We start from the raw sequence: 5,000 nt of genomic DNA, 5'->3' as shown, positions 1-5,000 counted from the left end.
TCTTGCTGAGGAGGTAAGCCGATACATTGGCAACTGTAGATAACACGCAATCATTCACAAGTCATGTATATACACAAGTCATGTGTATATACATTTTTATGTACGAAAAAATAATGCTATAATCAGAAAACAATTACATATATAATACAAAGATATAAACCTGTAAATCATTGATTAACTACTAGAGGGCATTTGGTGAAGATAACGAGAGGACAACGTCTTGATGTTTATGATCTTGTTGTTGTTGTTGTTGTTGTTGTTGTTTTGGCGATGCGAAACGGCCTCATTGTCAAAGGGCGATCCCAGAGCTGGAAGCCAGACTTTCTTTGGGACCGGGGCCCACCAGCTGAGGTGAGACATATTGCACTGAGGCCAGCTGAAGAATAGAGGGCTGCTTGCTGAGGGCCTGGCAGACGATTATCATTCCCTTCATGTCAGTGTGAGTGAGAGAGCTGTTCATGGCCACTGACTCCTTATTTATCTTATCTGGCCACTCCCTTAGGTTCGGGCTCCAATCAATACGCAGGGACATGAGAGAGAGAGAGAGAGAGAGAGAGAGAGAGAGAGAGAGAGAGAGAGAGAGAGAGAGAGAGAGAGAGAGAGAGAGAGAGAGAGAGAGAGAGAGAGAGAGGGAGAGGGAGAGGGAGGAGTGAGGGGGATGGAACAAGTAACGGAATGCGAAAGAGAGAGAGAGAGAGAGAGAGAGAGAGAGAGAGAGAGAGAGAGAGAGAGAGAGAGAGAGAGAGAGAGAGAGAGAGAGAGAGAGAGAGAGAGAGAGAGAGAGAGAGAGAGAGAGAGAGAGAGAGAGAGTACAAGGGCAGGGCCGATTGTGGAGGATTTATTTGTGTTGTCTGTTGGTTTGTGGCCACACAGAGGGAGAGAGATGGGTTACGGTACGCTTCAGGAATCTCCTCTGTGATTATGGAGCGCACCAATTGATTTTGCTATGATTTTCATCTTCGTAATGCAGTGGCCAGCCCTATATATATATATAGATATCTCTATCTCTATGTATCTCTATATATATCTCGATATAGATATGTCGGCCTAAGGTGACTCTTACTTTATGACGGCATTTACCACTTGCCAATGACTGATTGAGATTGGAAAAATGTCAGTTGTTGCAAAGGCTGTATTCATTTATATTCATATTCATAATAATATTTATATATTTATACATTTATTGTTTGAGTAGTCCATCAATCATGAATAATTTACATTTGTTCTAAAACTATTTTACAACCTATATTATTTAATATAGTGTGGAAATTGTGGAATGTGGAAAGCTTTGCCAATATTGGTGGGTTTGGAGACACATTTATTTGCCTAGTTTGTGCTGTGGAAGAAAAGCTACTTTTGTCTTCTACAAGTCCTGATAAAACAGTGGTTCCCAACTTTGGAGCTGGATCACCACTTGGGCTTCTCGGATATCCATATGGGGTCGCAGGAGAATGCTGACATAAGCTACATATGATAATCAATTTAGGCAAACAATTATTCTTTTAAAAGCTCTCATAGTCATCTTGCATAAACACACTGAATGCCTAATGATCCATAGCCACGGGCCAACTACTAACAATCACTTAGTGAGTAGAGGAGAGATGCGATTACGTTCACCGGGACATCGATGTTATCGGCAGAGGTTGATTGGGTAAATCCATTTATGTGGAAGCAGTTGCATAAAAAGTTTAAAATCTTTTCAGAGCCAGAAATGGGGTCGCGGGCCAAGAAACGGTCAGAAATCACATGTGATAAAGGCTTAGTTCCCATCCGTGACCCAACCAGCCGGGGAACCTTTGGCAAGAGCACCCTATTACATGAGCAAAACCCCTGCATTATGCAGCTCCCACGTTGCCATGGTTACCCGTTGTTGTGACGCCGACCACATAACACCGGAAGATTCACCACAAAATGATGGGTCGCGAAAAACCCAGGGGGCACATAAATACGATCAAAACCCGTGAGATTTTACCTTGGAAACCCGTGCCTGTTCATCCTCTACTTAGTTCTTCCACTCTCTAGCGAAACCCCCAGACTGGGGACAGGGAGCTGTAAGCATTAGCAAAGCTCAAACCAGGATGGAGGCCCACTCATGGAGCAGGCTGGTCGTTGGAGGTTGAGGAGTCCACCACCAGGCACTCTTGGGATGAAAGTGACGCTGAAAGCGTGGGCTTCTTTTTTCCTTTTTCTTTCCCAGAACTACTAGTAGTCTCGTGGAGAGAACACCGCATGGACACTTCAAATTCCTTATGACAGTTATGCCTGTCAGTGCCTTCCATATGAGTGTGTGTGTGTGTGTGTGTGTGTGTGTGTGTGTGTGTGTGTGTGTGTGTGTGTGTGTGTGTGTGTGTGTGTGTGTGTGTGTGTGTGTGTGTGTGTGTGTGTGTGTGTGTGTGTGTGGAATATGCAATCGACTCCACTGATGTGGTTATGTGCCAGCTGGAGGGAGGGGGAGGGTGGGGTAGGGGAGGCGAGGCGAGTGAAGGAGGGAGGGAAAGGGATCGACAGCAGGATTGAGTGAGAATGATGAAAAGGATGAGAGATACAGTGCAGTGCAAAAGCGGCAGCAATAGACGGAACGGAAGCAAAAATAAGAAAGAGGCTGAGAGCGAGAGCGAGACGGAGAGACGGTGGGTTATAATGCGAGAGAGAGAGGGAGGGAGGGAGGGAGGGAGGGAGGGAGAGAGGGAGAGAGAGAGTCAGACAAAGGCAGAGAGGGCAAGCAAAGGAAGATGTCGGGAGAGGGATTGGCAGACGGAGGAAGGGAGCGAGAGAGAGTCGGAGAGAGAGAGATGGAGATAGAGAAAGGCAAAGCGAATAGAGCAGGAGAGATAGAGAGAGAGAGAGAGAGAGAGAGAGAGAGAGGGACGGAGAGAGAGGGACGGAGAGAGAGGGGGGGTGGGCAGTGAGGATGCCACTGACCACTCTAATTATCCTCTATTTTCTTCAAACAGGGCCGGGGCTCGTTGGGGCTGTCCCTTGGGAGCGCGTGCTCGTCTAATTTTCCCCGGGATTCGATACCACTTCATCCTTCTCTGTCTTTTACATCTAAAACACTTTCCTCAATTATTCCACCGACGTTCATATCTGTATTATTTGACAGCTTGGCCTATTCCGACTGCTCATCTCCCTTGCACACAGCTGTGTGTGACTAGAATCCATCTCAGGCTCTAATGCAACAATGGCCGGGCGTGTGTGTGTCTGTGTGTGTGTGTGTGTGTGTGTGTGGGTGTGTGTGTGTGTGTGTGTGTGTGTGTGTGTGTGTGTGTGTGTGTGTGTGTGTGTGTGTGTGTGTGTGTGTGTGTGTGTGTGTGTGTGTGTGTGTGCGTGCGTGTGACATTGGGGTTGTGCGTCTAATTCAACTCAACAGAGTGAACATGTTTAATGAGTGTATCTCCTGCGCAAACATGAGTGATTGTCCTCAGAGCGTGTGCCGGAGTGAGTTGGTTGTAATGATGGTGTGTCCAGAGTGGGACAGAGCGGCTATATTAGAGATCAAACAGGGGCTATAATTACATACTGGTGGACGCCATTTCTTCTCGATCGATAAAGCAAACAAAAGCAGCATTCCATTAGCGGCTGTTAAGGCAGTTGGGTTCTGCAACATGGCGGTGTCCTTATAGTGGCTTATTGGTTCCGTGTTTTATGGAGACCAGACGTTTAAAATAGTTTTAAAGGTCCTGTGAAAGTTACTGCGATTCTTGTGAAGCTTCTTTTTTTTTTTTATCGTTAACTTTGGCAAATAATCATTGCCCTGGGCTGATGCTGAGGCCCCATCCCGCCACCAGGAGAGGAGAAGATTGATTAACCAAACATACCCAATTTGAATTAAATCTGATTGATAGACTGCGTTTGAGTCATTCTGCAATCATCTCCTCTCATTCCATACTTAGAGGCTCTTAGATGCTTCTGGAAGCAAACGCTGTCTTGTCTAGCCATATGTTTTACTATACTTGGGTGCTCCTTCTATTCATCTCTACATCTCACTTATTAAATTCCCTCCTCAGCCGAGATCGATTTTTAGAAATCAACAACTGTCACTGCTGCTCTTTAATAGCAGAACTAGTGGGGTTAGACAGCCCCTCGCCTGGGCTGGCAAACCAACATTAGTACAGACACTTATTCTAGGAACGAGTGTTCGTTGTTAGCCAATTATGTGCTTACAGATCCCCGCCTCCAGCTACATGATTGCTTGAAACAATTATGAAGTGAGAGAATGTGGAACGTCCCTTTCACCCACATTTGAGCTCGTCTGCTGTCAGACTGTAGACTTTGTTAACATAACTGCCTGGGTTGTGGGAATTGGTCAATGCCACTGAAAAACATGCCTGCATTATGAGCAAGGGCGATATATACAATAGAGGTTCAAATCGGCACAAAAGTGCCGTGGTCAAGTGCTACAAGGAAGGTTTTTCGTTGAAGTCATTAATATGGTAAGTAAGGGCGTTCATAAAGGTGAAATTCTTTTTTCTTTTAAGACTGTGGTGTTGCTTCAGGGTGGGTTCAAATCTCACCCAAACTCCGACACGGCTAAGCCTGAACTTTCACCGTGCGCATTCACAATTTCACAGCTGCCGGGTTTTCCGGTCGTTTCATATTCAATGAGGTGCCTGCCCTGATGGGACTGGGGGGAGATGGGGAGAGAGAGCACATCGGAGACGGGCACCAGAACAACATCAGGGGGGAGCAAGGGCTGGCCCCCACTTCACAGCAGAGCAGGATGAAGGGAGTTGGAACCTGTGTGTTTGTGTGTGCTTCCACATGTGTATGTGTGTGTGTGTGTGTGTGTGTGTGTGTGTGTGTGTGTGTGTGTGTGTGTGTGTGTGTGTGTGTGTGTGTGTGTGTGTGTGTGTGTGTGTGTGTGTGTGTGCGGGCGTGTGTTTGTGCGGGCGTGTGTTTGTGTGTGTTGTGGTTTTCTTCAGCGTGTGTGTTTGTGTCTATTTGTGTGTGTGTGTTTGTGTTCATGGGGGTGGAGGAGGGGAGTGTGTGTGTGTCAGGCT

This window comes from Gadus morhua, chromosome 2 (assembly GCF_902167405.1).
Source record: "Gadus morhua chromosome 2, gadMor3.0, whole genome shotgun sequence".
NCBI classification, from domain to species: domain Eukaryota; kingdom Metazoa; phylum Chordata; class Actinopteri; order Gadiformes; family Gadidae; genus Gadus; species Gadus morhua.
Note: the sequence above shows the minus strand (reverse complement) of the source record.